The 9,640-nt window shown below is 43.3% G+C and overlaps 1 long non-coding RNA gene across 1 annotated transcript; it reads left to right on the top strand.

Annotated features, from left to right (window-relative positions):
• The first annotated feature begins 1,100 nt into the window (after positions 1 to 1,100).
• Positions 1,101 to 5,628, top strand: LOC121438745. The gene is made up of 3 exons (XR_005973115.1): positions 1,101 to 1,513; positions 2,512 to 2,609; positions 5,314 to 5,628. It is a non-coding gene; the product is annotated as an uncharacterized LOC121438745 (long non-coding RNA).
• The last annotated feature ends 4,012 nt before the right edge of the window (positions 5,629 to 9,640 follow it).

Genomic DNA, 9,640 nt, shown 5'->3' with positions numbered 1-9,640 from the left:
TAGAAAGATCACCTCATGAGCTAGGTTACGTATTGAGAGATATGAGCAAGTAAAATATATTATACACACAAGATCTTGAGTAATAATGTTAAAATTATCCAAGAAAGAAATTTCATATCAGCTTTCAACGACTTTACAAGTAAATACCACATTAAGTTCAACAGTATTGATTTTTGCTTTATAAAAATGATTTGTTACCCTAATTCTGCACGTCTCTGAGTTTTAATCGTTCCACGAATATGGTATAGATTTGCAATGAGCTTTCTTGAGAACATACTAACTATAAAAAATACCATGACAAGCAAAATAACTCTTCTCTGCCTAGAAATTCTTGGCTCTATTTAGAGCCATTTATGGAAGGCAGTAATCTGTAAACCATGACCCAGGGGCCTAATCTGGCCAGCCATGGGTTTTTGTAAATAAAGTTTTATTGGCCAGCAATCATGCTCATTCATGTATGGATTGTCTGTGGCTGTTTCCATGAGTTTATTGTTATTGCCGTAAAAACCCAACAGCAAAGTCCAAGCTACGGCACAGCCGGCAAAGCCTAAGTTTTGTCCTCTCTGACCCTCTGCAGAAAAGTTTGCCAAACCCAGATCTCAGGAAAGGTGTTCTGGGGACACTGCAGGCTGCTAAGCAGAGTCCATCAAGGTGAGGGAGTGGAAAACGGGTCAGCTCTAGCTTAAGTGTGACAGGTTGCTCTTTAGTTTTATAGGAGTGGGTGGACGGGGACAGGCCGACAGACTTTATATGCCATGTTCTTGTCCCTTTGCCCCAGGCAGCCATGCTCCTGCTGAGCAGGGGTGACAAAGGACTATGATAATGCTGCATCCTCCATGACAGAAAATTGGCAATAGGGAAAGGATGGTTAGGACTGGGTGCCCTGAGACATGGACTCCATCCCACCAGTGGGTGGCTTTGCTGTAGCCTGCACTGTATCTTCCCTGCCACCTCCCACTGACCAGACATTGTAGCTCAGAAACCCGTGGGATGGTCCAATCCCTCAAGCTCTCTGCTAAAATGGGGCCCAATGATTTGAGGAGAGCAGGCAGGTCTTTTATTGTTGTTATGAAGAAAACCCACTCATGGGATGACTTTCCTATAAATTTGGGGGAACCGCCTTCACCCTCTGCCTCCTCCCACATTAAGCACAAGAGTTACATCTAAGCTCAACTTTCAGTCATTTCTTCATGCCTCTCTACCGTCTGTAAGATGAAGGTGCAAAAAACAGTCTTCAATTACAACAGAGAATTTTCCACAAATCTCCTTGCAGGATAACACAACTGGAAGACAAGTTTGTTTTGAGGACTCCACAGATTATCCAGAGAGGAATGGACAAGGCTCATCGCCTGGCTCACAGTTGGGAGTGCATGCTGAGTTTGCCTCCAGGGGGCGCCGCAGCCGGTTTCTAGTCTGCCCAGGCTTGGACTCCTTCCATGATCCCCAGAAAAATACTTCAGCATAATAGACCATTTCCTTCTCACAGCAAATGCCTGTGTTTGAGATGTCTCAGGTATGGGTTGGTACATTCGTGGTTTATTCTGATAAGGGGAGGTGCCTCTCTGGGGAGCAGTGGTTGTTGTTTGTGGTCGGGATAGATGGCTGGGGCAGGCAGTGACGCAGCTCCTGCCAGACTAGGCTTAGGCTGCATGTTTTCCACAATGACCCACCAAGGTTGAGTGCATCTGGAAGCAGCTAAGGGGGTGTGCACTCTCTATAGGTCCCTAGCTACGCTGAATTCTGTTTTGCAGAAAGACTTGCACAAATGAATCCATTCATCCTTCTAACTCGTGTTCTCTGGTTGCCTCAGACCAGTGGTTGAGAGTCAAGCTAGCCAGGGGTTGCTGTTGTTTGAGTGGCTTCTTCATCTGTTAAACGGGTGGTAATCAATAGTAGTCGCCTCTAGATGATTTTGAGTGTCAAAAGGCAGGCAAAAAGGTATGAGTGGCTTTGCAGTGACTCATCTTGCTGGTCAGTTTGATTGCATCTAAGATCTACTGGAAGGATTAATTTAAAGAGGAAACTCCTCCCCCAGAGTGGGCAGGGCCTTTCTGAGGTACTCCTGGATACCTCCCCGTCCTCCCACGTGGGAAGCTTTTGCCTGCCCTCCTCCTTCCTTGTTGGTAAGAACATCTGCTCTGCTGTTCCTGTTGCTGCTGTCCCCACCATGTATCCCCACCTTGGGAACAAGCATCCTCAATCTTCCTGTATACACTAAAGACCAGTGGTTCTCCAGAAATCCTATAGGACTTCAGCACCAGCTTGCTGGACTGCGTCCTGTTTTAGTCTCTCCAAGCAGGAAGACATAGAGGGCCATCATTGGGTAGACATAGGTGGCCGTTGTTGGGGGATGGCCATCATTGGGCTATCTAGCTGTAATCATGTAAAGCGATCTGCTAAAGTCCCCTTTGTCATGTTGTCTAATTAATTCTGTTCCTCTAGAGTCTGGAGAATCCTTTACAGGCACCTGGGAGGTTGCATAAATCATTGATTTTCTTTCTTAACTTCTAGGGGCCAGATGAACAATATTAAAACAAAGCAATATCAAACCAACAGAAGCAGAGCAGCAAGGAGTGAGACATTATCACAAAGTGGAGGACATCGATGAGGTGACAATAAAATGTGATGGGCATTCTGTGCTGGGTCCTGGAGCAGAAAAGGGACGCGAGTGGGAAGGTTCCTCAAATGTGAATGAAGTCTGACATTTTGACAGTAGTAAATGTACCGGGGTTGACTTCCTACTTCTAACAATACAAAATGTCAACGCTCTGCATTATGTTTGCAATTTGGCTGGTTTTGGACGCTTTTCTATAAATCTAAAATGATTCTAAAATAAAAAGCTTATTTTCAAGCCCCCAAAAGGTTAACTTCAAACAAAAACTTAACTTAATACAAACCATTATTTATTATTATTATTATTATTATTATTATTATTTTCAAAACAGGGTTTCTCTGTGTAGCTCAAGTTGTTCTGGAACTCATTTTGTACACCAGGCTGGCCTCTGCCTCCCAAGTGTTGGGATTAAAGGCGTGCACCGTCAGCACCTGGCTTAAACAAAATTATTCTTACACTATTTTTTTTCTGTGTTTGTTTATGTGAGGGGAACCTGTGGAAATAAGGGGATAACTGACTCTGGGGAGTCAATTTTCTCCTTTACCCTACAGGTCTTGGGGGTTGAACTTAGGTTTTCAGTACGGGAAGCAAGTACCTTCTGAGCAATGTTGTTGGCCCCATTTTGGTTTGTTTTTTTTTTTTTTTGCATTTACATAGCACACAAAATAATTATAACAAATCCATGAAAGCAGTCAGATAGACTACCCGCTGAGCCTACAGTGAGTATCCAAATTGTATTCCTGAAGCAGAAAAGGAGCAAGGACATTCAAAGCAGGGGAGACATTTGCAAGGGCTTCTGGGGCTGTTTGAGAAACTTGACAGTATTTAAATACCTGCAGAAAGCAGGACAGTAAGGGTGAGTGGGGCATAAGGGAGAGGCTGGACCTGGGACTGGAGGAGAATGTGAAGGGAAGGGAAGGGAATACCAGTTGTTTCTTAAAAGAACACTGTGTGCACTTATCCTTAAAAGTATACGATGAGGTAAGCGTTGCCATGCGCAAACATCCATGAACCCACCGCCATCAGTGAAAACGGGATTGGGTCCACCATCCCGCTGCAGTTTTCTCACACCTGAACCGCTCACCAACTCCTCCCACCATCCCAGGTGACTATGGTTCTGATTTCTGTCACTGTTGATCTGATTGCACTTTCTAGAATATTAAAGTGGAGCCACCATGTTATAAGATAAACTGTATCTCACTAAAACTCATAGGGTTGACGGTAACCGACAATACTTTAGAGAGTGACCCTACATGAAGATAGAGTCCTCCATCAGGTAATCACATGAGAGCCTCGGAGTGAGCACCAAGCTGACTGGCATCCTTCTAAGAGGAATGTGTTTAGGCACAGATAAGTACAGGGGGAAGGGCTATATGAAGAGCATAGGAGGGGAGGACTCTGCCCAGCACTAAATAATGATGTTTCCAATTGGTTTATCTAAGACTCATACAGACTGTTCACACTTGTGGCCACCACTCATGCAGACTGTTAATACTGTGGCCACCTTAGACTCATACAGATCGCTCACACTTGTGGTCACACTAGATTCATACAGATTGTTCACACTTGTTTGCCTGTTTCCTTTTACTCAAAGTATCTATACCTCTGTATTATTTTTTATATCTATATTGTTTTTGTATATTCATTTAGTGTTTACTCTTAAACTGCTCTGCCAGTCACATGGTCCTACCACAAGTTTTAGTTGTTGGACTCTTGATGAGTGTTGTAATCGCTTCATGTTTCTTGGAACTTATGAGTGAGCGACCATGAATGTTGTGTATGAGCCTTTTCCTAGACAAACTTTTTTTTTCTCTCTTAGGCAAGACCCACACATAGAGTGTGGGTCAACAATATGGTAAGTAGAGCTTTAACTTTTTAATAAACTAACAGTTTGCCCTAGTGTTAGCATAGTTTAACATACCCAGCAGGGTCCAAAACCTCCATTTCCTCTGCCTCCTCTTGCCACTGTGACTCTTTTTTGTTTTTGTTTTGTTTGTTTTTGAGATGGTCTCACTACATAGTTCCAGCTTTCTTAGAACTCCCTGTATAGACAGGCTGGGCTCAGACTCAGAGATCCTCCTGCCTCTGCCTCATGAGTGCTGAAACCATCTTCATGACCGTGGGGTGGCATCACAAGGACTTTAAAATTAATGTTTCATGGCTGATGATTGAGCATTTTTTTCACGGGATTATTTGCTATCTGCACCCTTGCATTGGTGATATCTGTTTCAGTTTCTTGTAAAGGATTTTTGCGTTATAGAATATGTCAAAGTGTTAGGGTCCTAGTCTGTTTGCAGTGGGAGAATTTCTGTACAGTGGAGTAACACAGAGAGATGTCTGATCTGGAAACGGGGGGTGGGGGGGTGCAGGCTAGTCCAGCGTGTAGAGGAAGAAGGATGAGAAATGGGACTTAGCAGATACACCTGAGACAATCAGTTGAGACTGAGAGAGTGGCTGGTGCCAGGGATGCTTTTGGGTGGAGCAAGGACTGGTCATCAACAGTTGGTGGAAATGAAGAAAGCTGCAGGGTTAGGTAACAATTTGATAGGGGTGGGTTACCACCAGGGAATTTGGGATAGAGAACAATCACTTTGTCAGTACTGACTCCAAGGGTATAACTGAATCAAAATAGGAACTTAGGAAGAAAAAAACCTAAAGCCCTGGCAAACTGCAGAGGCCAGAAACCATTTTCTTTTTAGAAGCAACAGCTGAGTACCAGGCCTCTTCTGACCACTTGCCTCCAGACCACGCTGGTTGAGCTACAGCAACCTCCTGGGATCCTCAGGCACGCTCCATCCCTCTGCTGAACAGTATACTTTTATCAAAATCAACGATGCATACTGAAGTGAGTTGTCCCAAAGCAGAGGCCAGACGCTGCTTCTCTGATCACAAGATCTGGCAAACAGCCCAGTCATGGGCAGGTACTAAACAGAAGGGAATCAATCAAAGGAAGGGGCTCATGGGATAAAATGGGCATAGTTCTATCTACATTGTGCAGTGTGGCCAGATGAGATCAAAATGACGTCTCCAATTGTCCGTTGCTTGGGATTCAGCACATGCGCACATGCGCATGCTTATGTGTGTGTATTCATGCATGTTCATGTGTGTTGGATACATGAATAAATGCACACACATGTATGAATACCTGTTGGTGTCATTCTTTGAGTGGTGGTGAATATTGTAGGCTAAGCCAGCGAGCCAGTAATCCCCAGGAATCTGCCTGTCTCTGCCTCCTGGCCCTGTGATTACAAACGTGCCACAACACCCAAGCGTTTCCAGGTGAATTCTGGCCACCCAGCTCAGGCCCTGACATCGGACCAAGAACACCACTAGGGATTCATTTTGAGGAAATGGTATGCAGTTGAGGCCATAATGAACTGTTTACTTTTCTCCGAAGAGGGTCTTTCTTTATCAGGGGCTCAGCTATACATTGTTTTTCTATTCCTTGGCCTCCAGGAGCTAAAGAGGTCTGCCTACCTGCCTGTATGGGGAAGATCAGCTCAGTCCCCTCCTCTCCCCTGCGGCTCAGGCCTCTGCAGCAAGGAGACGCTGTGGAGCCTGGCTTGCAGCGTCAGTCTTTCTGTTTCCTGGGACTGCCTGGCATTAGTCCCCATCACCATCCTGTTCTTTGGGAGGTGATCTTTTGCTGGCGAACTCCCCAGTGTCTGTTGTTATGTTTGAGACTGACTTTTGTTCCAGACTAGTGGGCTGGGGAGACAAGACTGCACTAAGTAACAACATGAACAGAATGCTCGCAACATTTTCCAATCTCTTTCTCCCCCCACCCCCCTTCCTAGGCAGCATCCAAAAAACTCCCTCTGTTTGTTTCTAGCGCCTCTGCTCCCATCCGTCTATGAAAGCTTAGGGGTTCAGCCTTGCTTTTAGAATCAGTCTGCAGGGAAGTGTAAAGGAAGCGGCCATAGCCTAAAACTTTGCTCCTCATCCACCTTCCCACTGGGCTCCCACTTATGACTTCCGCATCGTGGTTAGAAACCGTATTTTCTCTTTGCGCTCATCCATGTCCCTTCCTTTCCTCTAGACAAACCATACATGGCAGCATGCTAACCGACACAGCAGGAAGGGCTTTTTCAGGTCTGAACACACATCTCTGTTTTTCTGAGAGGAAAAATTCAAAAATCAAGCCACTAAAAATCATGTCTGATGAGGTTATGGCTTCCAGTAATTACAAACCCCCGAATTAAAGCAGCAGCTAGTGCTGTTTGGTGCTCCGATTTCTTTCTTTTCTCATCTCTTTATTTTTTTAAAAAAAAAATCCTCCAATTCATATCCTCCAGCAGCTCCTTTTAAACCAAAAATTATTATGCTTTAGTGGTAAGCCAAAGAAATTTTTATTTTGGAAAGTTTGAATCCAGTTTTCTGAGTAATTCATGAAGGAAAAGGTCATGAAAATGCAATATTGCTAACTTTTTTATTTTTTTCTTAAGTTTCTCAGCTTTTGGAATTCCCTTCATTCAAAATTCGCTTTTGGGCCAGTGAGCTGACTCAATGGGTGAAGGTACTTGAAGCTGGGTTCTATTCCTGGGGTCCACGTGGTGGAAGGAAAGAACTGACTTCTACGAATTGACCTCTGACTTCAACACATGTTCAGTGGCCATGCATATGTATCCTTCTGCATTCTTGCATACAAACACATGCAAAGAAATAGACAATTGTAACAAGAATTGCTTTTCTCAAAAATAAACCTGAATTTATTAATGCTCTAGGATTCCCAGGACAAAAGAGCTGGGAACCGTGCTTGAACGACACAATACCAAAGTGTGTACATAAAACCTGTTTGTTTGTTTGTTTTCAGCATGTGTAATTCTATGCAATTCGTAGTATTAACTGGTCATCTCTTGGTTGTACAGAAGGTCAGCTGGGCAGACAGATCACATGACTAGTGAGCAACTCCAAATCAATGCCTGTTCCTTTGAGGAGAGGCTTATGTCCTAGAAACCTATGGTTCTCCGCTTAGCTTGTCACCAAGCCCAGCCCTGTGATACACCTCACTGTTTTCTCAACTTTCTCTCTCAAGTACAAATTAAAAATCTTATTTAAAGTTGACACGTGTTGTTAGAATATCCGCGGCGGCGAGTGTCTCCATTTTAAACCACGGAGCGAAGGAAATGAGCAGAAGATAACAAATTATGAACCGAACACGCACTGCAGTAATCTGGCTGTATTTGTAATTCCACATTCCCTTAGGTTGTAGGAAGTAATTAAATACCTTCCCTTAAAAGGCCACCTGAGGGCTGGGTCCAGAAGTAAATTGTAAATAGAGCTAGCGAGTGACATTATCTGATTGCTTAATTCTGTCCGAAAGGATTTTAAAATAGAACTTGTTGACGGTAACTCACAAGAAAAGCCTACCGAGAATAGATGTCTATAACCCTTTATGTCGGGGCCACGTGTAGAGTGTATGTTTTTTATTATGCTTTAGTAACTAGAGCTTGATCTTGAGAGCCATCTCAGGCATCTAGGAGGTATCACCCAGCCATGAGCCTTACTCAGCCTGAAGACTGTTCCCTCCTGGCCCCCAAAAGTGCACTCAAAACACTGGCCAGAAGGCAGTTGGCCTCTGTTCCTACCCAGCTGACACCTCGTGAAACACAGGCCTCTGGGCTGTTTTTTCCAACAGAACTAAAAATCAGAATCTTCCTGAGATTTATTCTAATTTTCAAATGTTGGTAGCCAGTAGGAAATATTTTTAAATACTTAGTAGACCGAGAAAAACACAAGCCTATACCCGATGTGGCTCAAGGATCAACAATGTACAGCATCCGATTTATAAATGTACCATAGCAAAATGGAGATGGTGCCTCCAATGCATCAAATATTATTTTGAATGCATTTTATGAAAATTCATTTTGTGTATTTGCCAACTAAAAACAAATTCTGTTTTTGTTCTGTTGTTCTCTCTAATATAATGCTGAAGTTTTACTGTGTGGGTTTTGGTTTCTTGTTTTAAACAGTTTGGTAGACTGTTTCTTATTGTTTTATAACATAGCCTTTCACCTCAAACAATAAAAAAAAAATGTTTCTATGCCTAGTTCTTCCTAGCTTTAAGTGGGAGGGGGAAAGCTACCTGCTTCGCCTTCTAAGCAATGGGTAATGTTATCATAATGCCACCAGTGATGTCAACAGAGCCACACAGGGGGAAAGGAATTGAATTATTTTCTTTCCGTGTTTGGGTTTTTGTGTGTGTGTGTGTGGAAATAAGAGTATTTTGCAACGTGGTTTAGCTCATTTTGAAAACTACGGAGAGAATGTTGTTGTTGGTTCAACACCAGTCTCTTGGGTGAAGTGATAACATTTTTTAAGAAGCGGAGCTCTTCACCAGGTGTATGACACCATTTCCCATAGCCATTTGGGTTTAAATGAAATGAGACTGGGAAGAGCGTGCGCTCTGCATTCGTAATTCAGCGAAACGGCGGCGGCACGTGAGCTGGTCTCCGTTAGCTCCCCATATGTCCTTCAGTCTTTTCAACATTTTCCCCACCGCCACTCCAAACGATCAGCTTCCTGCGAGGTTTAACCTTTGCTTTTCTGAATCCTAATAATTAAGCGTTCACCCGTCTTGCCATAGAAACCATAAACCACACAGAATACTGTTCGTTGGGGGCCTGTCATCATCAGAGAATTTTCATGGCACACGAGGAAACACACCACTTTTTCACACCCAGTGTCCACGACCTTCAATACCATGTTTTTCCTCATTTGGAAAAAGGAAGAGACAACTTTATCTTTCTGGAATGTTCTGTGGGCTCTGTAAAGATGACATGGCACCTTACATCCTAAAAGAGAAAATGAGGACATAATATTGATAAAAGGAATAACCTTTTTTTTTCTTTTAAACAATTCAATCCATTGCAGTTTTATTTGGAAAAACTCGACTATTATTAATGTTGTGGAAAAGATGTTCCAATTGCTACCTGAGTATTATAATTTTCAATGCTTAGGTTTGCATATCATTTAGCATGCCATAAATGTCACCATCTGTCTTCTCAGAACCTGTGATTGTAACTA

The sequence above is a fragment of the Microtus oregoni genome, unplaced genomic scaffold (genome assembly GCF_018167655.1).
Source record: "Microtus oregoni isolate MIOR12 unplaced genomic scaffold, Mior012 000057F_ref0000458, whole genome shotgun sequence".
In the NCBI taxonomy this organism is placed as follows: domain Eukaryota; kingdom Metazoa; phylum Chordata; class Mammalia; order Rodentia; family Cricetidae; genus Microtus; species Microtus oregoni.
The sequence above is the reverse complement of the archived record's forward strand: the minus strand, read 5'-3'. Positions and strand labels throughout refer to the sequence as shown.